At 35.4% G+C, this 17,024-nt stretch overlaps 1 long non-coding RNA gene across 2 annotated transcripts in view; it reads right to left on the bottom strand.

The window, feature by feature from the left end:
* Positions 1-1,813: 1,813 nt before the first annotated feature.
* The window catches only part of LOC147824531 (uncharacterized), a 69,318-nt gene continuing 54,107 nt past the window's right edge, over positions 1,814-17,024 (bottom strand). For both annotated transcript variants that reach the window (XR_015442300.1, XR_015442299.1), the window contains 2 exons: positions 8,875-8,936; positions 1,814-7,717 (listed from right to left, as the gene is read on the bottom strand). This is a non-coding gene — a long non-coding RNA (uncharacterized LOC147824531). The remainder of the gene's footprint in view (positions 7,718-8,874; positions 8,937-17,024) is intronic.

Here is a 17,024-nt window from a genome sequence, read left to right on the forward strand (position 1 = left end):
GACCTCTGTCAGGGACTGAAAATCTCTCCCCCCCACACACAAAGTTTTTCTAGTCTTGCTGTTAACCCTTTTTCAGGTATCATGCATGGAAAAGAGTGGTATCATTTATGCAGCAGGTCATTCCAGGGTCTTCCCAGATGAAGATGATTGTAGATGGAAAATATACCATGGGAGAAAACCACCTGAGGCAAGTGTTGCACAAATGGAAATTTAGGAGGTGACATGTGTGGGTCATGCTGTTCTGCAAAGCTGTGTTCAGTTCTTGGAAGACAGAAAACTTCTCTCTCCTACTTATTATTTGGGATAATTAGATGCCATAATGGATGCTTAAGACATATCATATTTAAAGAGAACCATCTAAATGCTTAACACATGCCAAAATAGAAGTAAACTTCATGCTATTCATATAAAATCCTTAGCATGTCACAGCTTATAATTTGTGTTTGGTGTTCTACAAACTATAACCCTGAAGTTAAATCTAGCCCTCTGTCTCTTTTTTGTTTTTTCTCTTAATCTAGTAGCTAAGAAATTTGTTGTGGGGAAAAACTGAAAGAAGATAATATTTTGTGACTCATGCAAATTATTTAAACTTCAAATTTCAATGTACTCAAATTTGGCTTTATTTGAATGTACTCATGCCCATTCTTTTTTCTTTTTTCTTTTTTTTTTTTTTTTTTTTTTTTGGTACGAGGGATCGAACTCAGGACCTCACATTTGTCAGGCAGGCGCTGTGCTGCTGAGCTACTTTCCCAGCCCAAAGGCCATTTTTTTTAAAAAGCAGGAAAGCTTTATTTTGGCTCATGATTTTGGAGGTTTCAGACCAAGACTGATTGGCCCTGTTTCTCCCAGCCTATGGCAGTGGAGCACATCACGAAGAGACACATGGAGGAGACACACGGAGGGCCTGGGAAGCAGAAGGAAAGAGGAGAGGCAGAGGCCCCAATATCCCCTCACTGGGACTCCTTTAATGAGCTAAGACCTCTCACAAGGCCCTTTAAGGCCTTTAACCAATGCCCATTTCTTTATGCATAACTTATGATTGCTTTTGTTCTACAAATGCAGAGTTGCTTGATTCCAAAAGAGACTGCAAAATTTAATGTCCTTTATTGTTAAAATTCCCTTTATTTTTAAAGACACCAATTCCTATTTCATATTCACTGAAAATTTACTTTTTTCCAGTAATAATTACCAATGCCGGGGAAAAGGGCAAGTAAGAGAATCCAAGAGCAGTGTACTAGAGTATCGAAAGGCATATCTGCCATCTCCATCACAGGTTGTCTAAAGCTAGAGCTGTTCTTCACATTGCTTGGAAGAATTTAATACATGTACTAAGTATTTTTAATAGAAATAATTTGGATTTAGTAAATGCTGAACAAATTAGAACACAGAAAACAAGGAGCAAATCTCTGTGGCAGAACCACAGACCTGGAATTTTCTCCATCATTGATCTTTGTTCTGTCTCACTTTTTGTGATTCTATTTTAGATAAAATGAAGGAAAGAAAAAGGAGGAAAGGAGGAGAGAGAAATAATTTTACAATCAAAGCAAAGTACTTCCATAATAGAGTGGAGGACAAAGCAGAATTGAAATGTAAAAATTAGAGGAAAGGAGATTTTGAGGTCCTGAGAAGGACCTTGAAAAAGTTTTGAATAATAAATAAATCATTATTTGTTCCTATGACAAATTATACTTTTTAAAAGATAGCCACAGAGTCTTTGATTGATTGATTGGTTGGAATGATAATCAAGAAAATGAGGATAGAAGATATAGAAAAAAGGTAGAGGGAAAACATGGCATCAAAAGCTATTTTTTTTTGCTTAAATTTTTTTATTGGTACACTTTAGGTATACAATACGTTTATATTTATCATTGGGTGCTTGAACCTGTACATGATGTATCTTGGTTCTTATTTTTTCCCCATTCCTAGCTCTCCCTTCACGCCCTCCACCCTTCTCTATTTACAAAGATTTTATTTCCATTTTTTCCATTTCTCATCATTTTTCCTTTCCCTTCTTTCCTTTCCCCTGCCCCTCCCACTACCCCTACCCCTTTGGACCTTTTCTTCCTATTTTACATTATCGATTATTCATTCTAATCTTTGGTACATTTTAGGCATACAATATAATGACATTCATCATTGGAAATTTGCACCTTTACATAGTCTCTCTTGGTTCTTATTTTTCACCATTCCCCAGCCCTCCCTTCAACCCCTCCAGTCCTCCCTATTTACAAAGATTTTGTTCCTAGTTTTCCATTTTCTCATATTAATCCCATTCCCTTCTATCCTTTCCCCTAGCCCTCCAACTTCCTTCCCCTTTGCCCCTTTTCTTCCTATTTCACATTACCTATTATACATTTAGTCCTTATTTACACTTTCAGTTTCTCACACCACAGAAACTATTCGGTATTTACACATGTGTCCTATTTATTTAACTTAAGAGTATCACCTCAATGTGCATCCACTTAGCTATAAATGTCTCTAATTTCTCATTTTTTATGGTTAAGTAGTACTCCATTTTATAAAAAAAAACACATTTTCTTTATCCAGTCTCCAGTTGATGGGCATTTGGGCTGTTTCCAAGTTTTAGCTATTATAAACTGTGCTGCTATGAACATGGGTGTACATATATCACTGTGGTATGATTCTTTTAATTCTTTGGGGAAGATCCCCAGCAGTGGAATAGCAGGGTCAAATGAGACTTCCAGTCCTAATTCTTTGAGGTTTCTCCATACTGATTTCTACAGTGGTTGCACCAGTCTACACTCCCACCAGCAGTGGAGCAGGGTTCCTCTTTCCCCACAGCCCCACCAGCATTTGTTATTGGTTGATTTCATGATAGCAGCCATTCTTGCTGGAGTGAAGTGGAATCTCAGCATTGTTTTCATTTGCATCTCTCGAATGACCAGGGATGTTGAACATTTTTTCATGGATTTATTTGCTATTTCTACTTCTTTGTCTGAGAAATGTCTGTTCATTTCAGATGCCCATTTTTGGATTGGGTCTTTAAATTTGGGAGGTCTGATCTTTTTAAGTTCTTTATAGATTCGAGATTCCTTTGTCTGAGGAAGAGCAGGTGAAGATTTTTTCCCACATTGTGGGTTGTCTCTTCACACTGCTGGTGATTTCTCTTGCTGTGCAGAAACCTTTTAATAAGAAGAGATCCCACTTGTTGATTGTTGTGCTAGTTCATGGGCAACTGAGGTTTTGTTCATAAAATCTTTTCCTACACTGATGTCTTCAAGGGTTCTACCTAACCTCTGTTCCAACTAGTTCAGAGTTTCTATTTTAATATTTAGATCTTTAATCCATTTTGATTTTAGTTTAGTGCATGGTGAGAGATACAGGTCTAGTTTTAATCTCTGGCAAGTTGAAGCCCAATTTTTCCAGCACGATTTATTAAAGAGGCTATCTTTCCTCCAGTGAGGGTGTTTGGCTCCTTTGTCGAAGATGAGATGGCTGAGTGTGTCTGGCGTTGTTTCTGCATCTTCTAATCTGTTCCACTGGTCCTCAAGTCTGTTTCTTTGCCAGTGCCATGCTGTTTTTATCAAAGTAGCTTTGTAGTAGAGTTGCAGGTTGGGGATTGTGATACCCCCTGCCATGTCTCTGTTACCTAGAATTGCTTTTGCTATTCTGGGTCTCTTCTTGTTCCACATGAATTTTTGGATAGTTTTCTCGAGGTCTATGAAGTATGCTGCTGAGATCTCAATTGGAATTGCATTAAATCTATATAGCAGCTTTGGAAGGAGGGCCATTTTCACTATATTAATCCTTCCTACCCAGGAGCAGGGGATGTCTGTCCATTTTCTGATATCATCTTCAATCTCTCTTTTCAGAGTGCCATAGTTTTCAGAGAAGAGGTCTTTGATTTCTTTCGTTAGGTTGATTCCTAGGTATTTCAGTTTTTTGGATGCTATTGTGAAAGGAATTATTTGCCCTATTTCTCTCTCAGTGAGTCTGTCATTCATGTAGAGGAAAGCTATTGATTTTTGTGTGTTGACCTTGTAACCAGCTACTTGACTGAATTTGGTTATTAAGTCTCGAAAACTTTTGGTGGAGTTCTTGGGGTCTTCTATAATAGAGTATCATGTCATCTGCAAATAATGACAATTTGACTTCTTCATTACCTATCTTTATTCCTTTTATTTCTTTCTGTTGTCTAATTGCCATGGCTAATGTTTCCAGAACTATATTGAACAAGAGTGGTGATAGTGGACATCCTTGTCTTGCTCCTGATTTTAGTGTGAAGGATTTCAGTCTTTGACCATTTAGTATGCTATTGGCTGTTGGTTTTTCATAGATTGCTTCTATCAGTTTGAGGTAGAGACCATCTATTCCAATTTTTTGTAGGGTTTTTATCATAAATGCATGTTGGATTTTGTTAAATGCTTTTTCTGTGTCTATGGAGATAATCATATGGTTTTTGTCCTTGGCTCTGTTGATATAGTGTATTACATTGATTGATTTGCATATATTGAACCATCCCTGCATCCCTGGGATGAATCCCACTTGATCAGGGTGTATGATCTTCTTGATGATCTTCTGCATTCTGTTTGCCATTATCTTCTTAAGGATTTTTGCATCTATGTTCATTAATGAGATTGGCCTATAGTTCTCTTTTTCAGTTGGGTCTTTCTCTGCTTTGGGGATCAAGGTGATGCTTGCTTTCAGGAATGAATTTGGGAGGATTGCTTCCCTTTCAATTTCATTGAAGAGTTTAAACAGTAGTGGCAGCAGTTCCTCTCTAAATGTCTTGTAGAATTCAGCAGTGAAGCCATCAGGGCCTGGGCTTTTCTTAGTTGATAAGTTTTTAATTACATTTTCAATTTCATTGGTTGATATTGGGTTGTTTAGAATTTTTAGGTCTTCTTTGTTCAACTTTGGTTATTCATATGTATCTAGGAATCTGTCCATTTCTTCTGTGTTGTCCATCTTATTGGCATATAGGTTATGGAAGTAGGTATTGATGATCCTCTGGATTTCTGCTGGGTCTGTTGTCATTTCACCCTTTTTATTCCTAATTGCATGGATTTGGCCCTTTTCTTTCCTTTTTCTGACAAGCTTGGCTAAGGGTTTGTCAATTTTGTTGATTCTTTCGAAGAACCAACTCTTGGCTTCATTCATTTTTTGTATCGTTCTCTTAGTCTCCATTGCATTGATTTCTCCTCTGATCTTTATAATTTCCTCCCTTGTATGAGCTTTGGGGTTGTCCTGCTCTTCTTTTTCTAGAAGCTTGAGGTTCAGCATCAGGTTGTTTAATTGGGCTCGGTCTGTTTTGCTAATATGCATATTCACTGCTATGAATTTCCCTCATAAGACTGCTTTCATTGTGTCCCATAGATTCCGATATGTTGTATTGTCATTGTCATTTAATTGAAGGAACTGTCTGATTTTTTCTTTAATTTCCTCTGTGACCCATTGGTTACTCAGAAGTGTGTTGTTCAATTTCCATGTGTTTATGAAATTTTTTGAGTTTCTTTTGCTATGGATCTCCAATTTCATCACACTATGGTCTGATAATATACAGGGGATAACTTCAATTCCTTTGCACTTACTTAAACATGTTCTATGTGTGAGTATGGGGTATATTTTGGAGAATGACCCATGAGCAGCTGAGAAGAATGTGTATTCTGATTTTGTGTTGTGGAAGACTCTGTAAACATCTGTTAAGTTCATTTGTTCAAGAGTTTAATTGAGTTCTAGTATTTCATTACTTATTTTTTGTCAAGTTGATCTATCTATTTGTGACAGTGGGGTGTTGAGGTCCCCCACTACAATTGTATTAGTGCATAGATGACTTTTCATGTCCGTTAGTATTTGTTTTATATAGTTGGGTGCACTAGTGTTTGGTGCATATATATTTTTGATTGTCATCTCTTCCTCTTGGAATCTTCCCTTTACAAGGATGTAGTGTCCTTCTTCATCTCTCTTCATCAGTGTTGGTTTGAAATCTACTTGATCTGCCAAGAGGATAGCTACTCCTGCTTTTTCTCAGGTTCCTATCACATGGAGTATTGTTTCCACCCTTTAATTTTCAGTCTATGAGTTTCCTTTTGAATTAAGTGTGTTTCTTGTATGCAGCATATTGTTAGATTTTGCTTCTTGACCAATTCTGCTAGTCTATTTCTTTTGATTGGTGAATTGAGACCATTAACATTGATGGTTATAACTGAAACTTATTGACTTGTCATTGCGATGACCTTTTCTTTTTGTTGGGTTCTCCCCCTTTACATTTAATTTCTTGTCATGCCAGATGGGTTCATTCTGCTTTGCTTCCTGGGGTTGTGATCCTCAATGTCTGTTCCTAGGATATTGTGTAAAATTCTTTGGAGTGCTGGTTTCTTTTACGGCTTGGAATATGTCACTCCAAGCTCTTCTTGCCTTCATGGTTTGTGTTGAGAAGTCTGCTGTGATTCTAATGGGCTTTCCTTTGTATGTGATTTGTTTCTTTTCTCTGACTGCTTGGAGAACTTTGTTCTTCTGTTGTGTTTTTGGAATCTTAACAATTATATGCCTATGGTAGATTTTTTTTTATCAAGGCTATTTGGAGTCCTATATGCCTCACTTATCTGTATGTCAAGCTCTTTTCCCCTGCTTGGGAAGTTTTCTGCCATTATTTCTGTGCAGATATTTTTTATGTCATCTCCACTCTCTCCTGTTTCATCTTTGACTCTGATTAGTCTTATGTTATTCTTCTTTGCATCATCTAGCAGCTGCTGGATTGATTTCTCATGTTCCCTTATAATTTTGAAGCAATTTTTCTTTTCCTGGTCACTAATTGCAATCTTCTATATCTGAAATTCTGTCCTCACATTGGCTCATTCTGCTGTGTAGACTTTCAGTGGAGTTTTTCATGTCCTGGAAATCTATCTGCATCTGTTTTATGGATTCCATTTGTTTCTTATGTTGGGATTCCATCATGTTCCTCAGCTCCTCTCTAGATTTATTAATCATTTCTTGCACTAGGGGCACAATTTCTCCTGTTATCTGAGAAATTATTTCTGATTTCATTTTTTCCAGATCTCCTTTGGTTGCCAGTTCAGTGGGTCCAGGTGGTTGAGTATCAGAGTGTTCCTTCTCATTTCCCTTTGGGGTTGCTGTAGGTAATCTAGAAGTCTGGTTTTGAGACTTATTTAAGTGCTTTCTCATTTCGACTGGACGGGGGAGGCGCTGTTAGTGCCTGCACGGATTACCTCCTCTGAGCTGGGAGAGGTGGGACAGGGACTGGGAGCAGCGGTAGGGATGGTGACCCAAAAGCCCTTTCTTGTGGGCTTGGAGCAGCAGGAGGGATGGTGGCCGGGAAGCCCCTTCCTCTGGACCAGGAGCAGTGGGACTCAGTACCTTGGTCTGGTGGTCTGGTGTCCTCTGCGTCTTTGTAGTGTGGAACCAGGTGGCTGTCTGTCTGCAGTGGGCTGATTCGGCATGTTCTGTGCAACTCAGAACCTCAGTAGGGCACAGGCATTCCTGCCTGTCTGCAGCGGGGTGATTCGGCATCTTCCGGCAAGAATACTTTCAATGTACTGACATCCAAAGATGAATGGGAAGGGTTTATTTGGCTTACAGTTCATGGAGGTTTCGGTACATAATCAGCTGGCTCTGAGGCAGGGTGGCAGAGGGCCAAGAGTTCATGGTGGAGAAAGGCAGCAAAAGCAATAAGAGAGCCCAGTCACATTTCTTCTGGTGACTAAAGGAAGCTTTCTATCTCTCACCAGCTCTTCTCCTAAAATAAATGGGGAAAAGTTAAGAACAAAGCACTGATTATCTTTTATTTGCACAAAGAAACTTCCCTAAAAATCTTACTAATACCCAATGTGAGTTCTTCAAAAGCAAACCACATGAATTACAGGTAGATAGATATCCTTGTAAATCAAGATGTTAAAGTTAAAACGGAGAGGGCCAGGGATTTAGCTCAGTGGTTCCACCACCTTCCTCATGAGCACAAGGTCCCCAGTTTGATCCCTGGTACAAAAAAAAAAGTTAAAATGGAGAATCACAGCCTCCTGCTGAAAATAAGACCTGTATGATTCATTGCTAGCATGAGCTAAAATCATAGAGCCTACACAAAACTCTGCTGAATAAATCAGTTGAGACAGTTGCTAATGGCTGTAGGGTTTTAAGCTTTGAATAACCCTTCTTTGAGAAAAGAAGAAATTAGTGGGCAGAGTTATTGTTCCTATATAGGTTGATAAACCTGAACAAAAAGTAATAGCACAAAATGACTCTTTCTTGTTCAGACACTATCAAAATCAGAAGCGTATTTTAGAGCAGTAGCACATATTCACCTGATTTGTTGCATCAGGGGTTTGAACAATTGTCAGGGATTATTCCTTAAATAGATGTGCAAGGTGTCATTTCCTTGTTCTGATCTATAAAAGGGAGTTTTTTCATGCTCTACTCCTTACTATGAGCAAACTGAACTCTGTGTTCTTATGTAGAAGCTTAAGAAGGTCAGAGAAATTTAGAAAGATTAAATTTATTGTGATTGAAAATAAATTGTTGAAGCAGGGAGATGCTTGAGAACCTCAAGGCTCTTGCCATAAACATCTAGTTTGGGGATTGGATGGAAAAGGTTAGTTGAATATTTGAGGGGAGAAGAAAAGAATGCAAAGCATTCTATGAAGTTAAGATACGGTGGGTTATTACTTGAGAATAACTTTGAAAATGATCCCAAAGACATTTAATAAAAAGACTAATGGGAATAGATAGGAAAAGATCAACGTTAGTGAATGGGATAACTGAGGGGAGGCTTCTTCTAGGAGGGCTCACATTATGCTGTGTTTAAACACGGGCTTACATGCTACACAGATGAAGGAAGGTTGGGCTAACAGAATTCGTTATGATTTTTAATAATAATTAGGCAATAAGACTCATACTCACGATCCACAGGAGATAAAGAAATGTTGTTTTCACAGTCTGTAGGAGGACAGCAACTCTCAGAACTGTGACAAGGTGGAAACCACAGAGAAGGGCTAAGCAGAGTGCAAAATGCAACAAATTCAAATTCAAAGAAATTATGATTCCTCTGACTGTATGTCACTCTCTGGAAACGTCTTTAACAGCAAAGTTGGTTGGTGGACAAGCATTTGTAATGTCTAAATTACAGATCTAATGCTAAGTGCTCTATGGTACACAAAAGCCCAACCAGTTCAAATTGTGGCTCAGAATACCAGACTTATCTAGAAGAACTATTTCATGAACTAAAAGACACATAATAATATATCAGAGTATATATTACCAATCATTTAAAGCTAGGAAAAAATATAATAGAGTTGATTGTTATTAGAGCATAATATTTAAATAAAATTGAAATCTCTAAAGTTTCATCAACACTCACATTATGTGTCCTTCTATACTAAGTTTTTAGACACTTGGCACCCCTTCTGAAAATGTTGATCTTTGATGAGCTTGTAAAGTTGGTTAGGTTTGATATGATGATCTTCAACTGTTCTTTCTCAGTACTTTTCCAGTACACAACTGCCCATGAGCATTCTCATGGGTTCCTGGCTGCTTAACCTTCCTGATGCACTTTGAAAAGACTCGTCATTCCATACTCATATCTACCAATATTTTCCATATTTCTACCAGTTAGCTACTGCTATGTAACAAAGCACTTCCAAACCTTGTGGGTTATATTTTGAGTCTTAAAAACATAATCAGGTATCATTTTTTTCATGAACTATGAGTGAGCTGGGCAGAATTGTTTGTCTGGAATGATATAGGTTGATCTCAATTAGATTCACTCATAATTTGTGAGCAACTAGCCAATTAGCTAGGGCTGAAAGTTCTGTACTACCCAGCTTGGTTTCCATGGGTATGACAAGTTTTCATGGCACAACATAACCAAGCTTCCATAAAGCCTAAATTTGAAACTGTCATGCTGTTATTTCAGCCATGTTGTATTGGCAAAAAACAAGGCCAAATTCTATTTCTTAAAGGGAAGAGTTATTAAGTCCCATTAAAACAGACAGCATTACTAAAAAGAGTAGAAAATTTGGGCCAGTCTTCTATCAAAATTTAATCCCAGCGCATTCAAAAACCACAGCTTTATGGGATTCATTTAAAGGAACACTGCTCTATGAAGCCTCACCTAAATATGAGAAAAATAAAATAGTAAACTTAAAAACTAATGCCCTCTTTAGAAAGCTTGGTTTTTGACAGTGCTGGGGATCAAACCCATACCCTCTCTTGTGTACTAAGCAAAGCCTATACAAGCGAGGTCGAACCGATGGCATGCATGCTTCAGCTGGCTGTTTGTTACCATTGAAAGCTCTACAAGGTTTGCCATCACTCACCCTATGCCAGTGAGCTACATCTCCAGCCCAGAAAAAGACTCCTGATGTCATTCAGTTGCTTTGAGGATATTAGATTTTGAGTTTTATGTAAGTTTACCAGTTGCCATTATATTAGATCAAATTAATTATCTGCCAGTCCAGTAAGGGCCTGAGACAATTACAGGTAAGCTTTCCCCGACCCCATTAGTTTTGATAAATACAGTTTTTTAAGGAACAAAAATACTACCCACAGAGAACAAATTAATGTGCCATACTATAAAATTGTGGCAACAAGAATCTTCAGAAAGGTTTGACTATTACTTTTTAAAGATATCGATGTGTATAAAGATTAATTTTTTTCCATCAGTAACTTACCTAGTTGGAAACAAATCAAATGATCCCTTAAACTTTTTTCCTATAAGGGAGACTTACATTGACATTGTTAACCAAGGAAACAGGGTCAGCCTTGAAAAATCAAGGAATTCATTATGCTTGGTGAAGGGAAATAAAAATTAGCTGGTGGTTCAATATTCTTTTCCTAAATTCAAATCTATTTTTATAAACTAATGTAAACAATGTTTATATTAGAATTCTAACTGGTTTTCATTTTTGTAACTGGTAGACTAGACCTTCCTTAAAACTTTTAGAAATAAAATGAAGGTTCAACTGGATTTGTGAGTAAAACAATTTTCTTTATCCTTGAACAAAGTAGATTAGTTACCATTGTGTCTAATTGTGCCAATGTAAAATGTAATCTACCAAAGAGAAATCCTAATTTTGCTTGGTCTTGCAGAAAAGTTCAGTGAAAGACCCTCTTTCCAGTAAATAAACTTTCCCAAATTACCCCCCCAAAAAAAATTTAATTTGTCCTCTAATCTACTCTTCCAGGGTATAGATAAAGGACAGCTAGTAGTATGTAAAAAACAAAGGCTATGAATTCTTCAAGAATGAGGATGACTTAGTCTTTAATTTGGCATCTTTGGGGAATATAATGTTGCAGTTATTCCAAATCCTCAACAAATATTTGTTAAAAAACATGAAACTAATTTACAAAGACATTTTAATGCTCACTGTACAAAAAGTCTTTCCTATCTTTTCTTTTCCTAGAATTAAGTGGGCAATTCAAGGATGTGTTTTATAGAATTCTATTGTGTTGATCTGGATTGTTACACATAAATAGAAAAATCTAAAGCTGTAATTTTATTAGATAATATATTTTTAAAGTCTCATTTAGCTTGTAACTCCTTTTTGCTATGCTGCGGGCTTACCTGTTTTTATACAAATGAGCAGCAGACCACTGTCAATAAAAGCTGGACAAAAGCAGATAAACTAATGTGACTGAGGAATTCTCAAAATGGGGAGGTGGAGCTACTATGAAATAATATCATGAGGCTTTACACATCTTTACTGTTCATAGTTGAAGCCAAAAATTAGTTTGTTCTTCTTCTCTACCTTGAATATTTTTAGAGTATTTCAAACAATGCCAAAATAACGTCTATGGTTTCTTCTACATGCATTTGTGTTCCATTTATGATAGAATTGTCTTAAAATTTCATCCACAAATTGGCTCTTACTGCAAATGATGTGGATAATTAGGTCTTGCTACTCTGATTTATAAAAATCTAACAATGTATCTTGTCTTCAACATACAAGGAATTAGTTTCAAGAAAAGGCAAAACATTGGACAATACTGAACAATTTAATAATGCTTGTAAAATTGTAGACAAAACCACTACCAAAAAAAGAATAACTTGAGCAGCAACCTCCTCTTCCTCTTGGCTTTGCAAGAAGCATTTCTGTAAGTAACAATGAAGACACTGTAGCAAATAGGATGTTAAAACATTTGACCATATTCTTTTCAATGATGTGATTTTTGTCATGATCAGAACAGACAACTACTGAGATTTCTATGAATCCTCTTCTTCTTCCTTTGGAAAATAAGGATAATAACACAAATTATCCTGCTGAATATTTGCCAGGGTTAAATTACTCAATAGAGTACATATTAACTAGAATGTCTGTAACATATTAGCCAATCACTACTATTATTTATAGTAATTTGATTTGTGGATTAGTCATTGCTTTTGCATGAAATGGGCCTGGATGCTTACTCTACAAGTGATGATTTCATTGTCCACTTCAACTGAATATAGAGCTTTATACTGTAATATCACTAATAATGATGATTATAATATAATAATGATAAATATGAAAAATTAAACATCATTTTATCCAAGAAGCTTACTTGCTAAAAGGAAGGTAAACAACTGTATCATCACCTAAAAAAGTGAAGATTTAATGCACACAAAAACTAATTATGAGTAAAGTTCACCATCCCAAGCTGTTGATCGGCCTCAAAGAAATATAAATTGATCACGTGTATGGAACAGTAAGACTAGTTATCTATATCATACATTGCACATGAATAAATGCCATAATGAAATCATATATTTATGACAGAGGGTATCTGTAGGACATACATATGTGACATTAATGAAATATTTCATTACAAAACAAAAAGTATAGTACAAGGAGAAAATACTAATACATTTATTTGAATTCAAAAATAAAAATATTTTATGTAAAACAAAATGTGCTATAAGTAATTTTTAACATTAATCCCTGGTGAGGAAAAGATAACTGCAACATAACTCTCCAATGATTTGTATTCAAATATACATGAGCATATTTAGGAATAAGTAATAAAGTTCAAAAACCTAATGGGAAAATGTACAAAGTGACATATATTCAATCTACAGAAATCTAAGTAGCCACTAAATATTGGGGAAAATATGCTCTAGTTCCCTAGTACAAATTAAAACAATGGTTACCCATAACACATCCATCAGTTCTGCAAAGAATATCTTAGGTTTGGAAAAATTAACAGTTGCCAAAGACAGAAAATGTGACTGCCCCAGTATTGCTGGAAGGAATAAAAGTTGGCACCACCTTCAAGGTCCTCTGACTTACCCAGAAAATGTGGCAATGTGTGTATTTACCAATGTAGCTCAAAACACTAATGCCTGCTATATATACTAGCAAAAATCTCCCACATTTTTAAGATATAATATGTATAATTAGTCATGTATAGAAATGTTTGTAGAAACTGTTTATAAAAGTGAAAAATTCATAAAAATTATGCTAATACTATACAATAGGATATTGCACAGCATTTAAAAAATAAAAACTAGAATTGCATGTATTGTTTCAGTCTGTTCAGACCTCTGTGACAAAATACCTTAGATTGAATAATTTTAAAACAATAGAAACTTATTTTTTACAGTTCAAGAGGTAGGGAAGTCCATGATTTAGATTCTAGAAAATTCAATATCTTGTGAGAGTTTGTTCTCTATTTCAAAGGTGATGCCTTCTCCCTGTATCCTCTGCACTTTGGAAGCTTCTGTTATAAAGGGCACTAATCTCATTTGTGATAACAGAATCTGTTGGGCCTAATCATCTTCTAAAGATCATGCCATTGATACTATCACATTAGGGATTAGGTTTCAACGTACGAATTTGGGGGAACATCATTTAGTCTATAGTATGTATTTTATACATCAACCTTGAAAAAAAGTGATTTTGAGTGAAAAAAAGTCAAATTGAAAAATACTACTTACAGGATGACTTAGTTTACATAAAATTTAAAAACATCAAGCTATACTTTCAGTTTCTTACACTAGAGATACTATTCGGTATTTACATATGTGTGTCCTATTTATTTCACTTAAGAGTATGGCCTCAATATGCACCCATTTAGCTATATCACATAAATGAGTTATAAAAAGTCACTAACTACAGGAAACCAGCTGCACCTTGTTAAGAAAAGAAGTGAATCTGTGAGAAATATTAAAAATTTTCAATGGTTTCCATAACATTTTTAAAGTAAAAATTCTTAAATAAATATGTCAATACTTTTTATATAGTCTCTTTCAGATATATGTCTACTTCAAAAACAACATTTTAGGAGAGTTTTGACACAATTGAAATATTTCATAATAAAAGAAAAGGAAAAGCTTACCAATCATTTAGCAACACCTATAAAGTCACTAATAAACCAAAGCACATAACATCTCACTTTTCTCCTTTCACTCATTGAGCAATTTTGGTCTCACAAAAAACAGCAGAGACTAAAAGACATCAAAGTTGCCAAACCAAGCTCTAAAATTATATGCCTATAATTATTATTCCTAGGGGAAATCCTCATATCTTTATTAAAAGCTTATTAAATCTTACTTTATAAGTTAGTTTAAAAGTTGTAAAAATATTATTAGAAAAATAAAAGTAGTAAAAATCTATTAAAAACAGACATGAAAAATATTAAACTTAGATGGTTAAATATATATCCAGAAAGCTTATATAAAATGTTTAAAATTGTATTGCATTATACCAAATGACACAATAATATCAAACAATTATTACTATTTATGATCATGTTCATGTGTATTCTCTAAGATTTTTCATTTTTTAGAAAAATGACGATCCAATAGTTAAGATTTTTGCTTCAATTTTGAAACATAACAGGCTTCATTTCTATTTTCCAGATTGCAATGAAAGGTATAACCCAATGGTGTGACTCTATGAATGAAAATTTTAAATACAGTATAATATTGTGTTCTTATGGAACACAGAGTTCATTTAGATATGATTTAGTGCTTTTATACAGACAGCTTCCCAGGGAATGCAGTTGAAAGTGGGGCATCTAGTAGGGAGACATTGAAAGTTATTTTCAGAGAACAAAAATTAAGTCTAAAATTCCTTTGCACTGTTTTTTTTTATTAACTTCTTTTATTGGTACATTGTAGGTATACAACACAATTACATTTCTCATTGGGAATTGTACCTTTACATGATGCATCTTGATTCTTATTTTTTCCCCATTCCTAGCCCTCCCTTCACCTCTTCCACCCTTCCCTATTTACAAAGACTTTATTTCCATTTTCTCCATTTCTCAGCATTTTTCCTTTCCCTTCTTTCCTTTCCCCTGCCCCTCCCACTACCCCTACCCCTTTGGACCTTTTCTTCCTATTTTGCATTATTGATTATTCATTCTAATCATTGGTACATTTTAGGTATACAATATAATGACATTCATCATTGGAAATTTGCACCTTTACATAGTCTCTTGGTTCTTATTTTTCACCCTTGCCCAACCCTCCCTTCAACCCCTCCATTCCTCCCTAGATCAGACCTCCCAAATTTAAAGACCCAATTCAAAAATGGGCATCTGAAATGAACAGACATTTCTTAGACAAGGAAGTAGAAATAGCAAATAAATCCATGAAAAAATGTTCAACATTCCTGGTCATTCAAGAGATGCAAATGAAAACAACGCTGAGATTCCACCTCACTCCAGAAAGAATGGCTGCTATCACAAAATCAACCAATAACAAATGCTGGTGGGGCTGTGGGGAAAGAGGAACCCTGCTCCACTGCTGGTGGGAGTGTAGACTGGTGCAACCACTGTGGAAATCAGTATGGAGATACCTCAGAGAACTAGGACTGGAAGTCCCATTTGACCCCGCTATTCCACTGCTGGGGATCTTCCCCAAAGAATTAAAAGAATCACAGCACAGTGATATATGTGCGCCCATGTTCATAGCAGCACAGTTTGTAATAGCTAAAACTTGGAAACAGCCCAAATGCCCATCAACTGGAGACTGGATAAAGAAAATGTGTTTTTTTGATAAAATGGAGTACTACTCAACCATAAAAAATGAGAAATTAGAGACATTTATAGCTAAGTGGATGCACATTGAGGCAATACTCTTAAGTGAAATAAATAGGACACAGATGTGTAAATACCGAATAGTTTCTCTGGTGTGAGAAACTGAAAGTGTAAATAAGGACTAAATGTATAACAGGTAATGTGAAATAGGAAGAAAAGGGGCAAAGGGGAAGGAAGTGGGAGGGCTAGGGGAAAGGATAGAAGGGAATGGGATTAATATGAGAAAATAGAAAAATAGGAATAAAATCTTTGCACTGTTTTTTAACACCTTAATATAAATATAACAATATGTTGCAAAAATCAGTTTTATAAATTAATATCTTACCACAAATTTTAGTTCTTTTAGTTTAACAGAAGTCTTGTTAACAAACAGAAAACATTTAATAAAGAAAAATGGGACTTCTACTAGTAATTTGCAATGAAGTTGACAGAAGAAAGTCTGCCTTGCATTCTCATCTTCTTGGTTAAGAGTCTGAAGAAAGCTTATAATCTTTTTGATACTGTAAATGTCTGTCAGTTGCTCTAGAAAATTGATGGAATGTTTTATTGATATGAAATTTCATTCTATAAAACTTCCAAAAATTTCTATTTGCTCTATAATAACACTCTACTTTTAGATATATAATTTTCAACATCTTACAGTTTTTCACAGACTGTACATTTTTTCTTCCTTCAAAATGAAACATATAATCAAATAGTATACTAACAATATGCATTCAAATCACATTGAAGAAACATCTTGTTTGGTCCACTTCATGTTTTCTTCATCTTAGCCTTAATTACATTATTGCTAATATTAGTAATCAATTTTCCATCTTTCATTTACTATTTAAATAATGCAGGGAGCCTATAATAAAACATTTCAGTCTGCAAATAAGTACAACTATAATATGAAAATATTCAAAAGTTGGACAAGTTGACAGGTAGGAAGAAAAGGAGAACAATGCTTGATATTCAGTTGTGGCATTAAAATCTAATCCTGAAATAAGAAAACTGGTTTGTAGGTAGCAGAGCAAAATTTGAGGTTCCAT

Source organism: Heterocephalus glaber, unplaced genomic scaffold, assembly GCF_053883595.1.
Source record: "Heterocephalus glaber isolate CG9 unplaced genomic scaffold, H.glaber_assembly_v1.0 deba00001538, whole genome shotgun sequence".
NCBI classification, from domain to species: Eukaryota; Metazoa; Chordata; class Mammalia; order Rodentia; family Bathyergidae; genus Heterocephalus; species Heterocephalus glaber.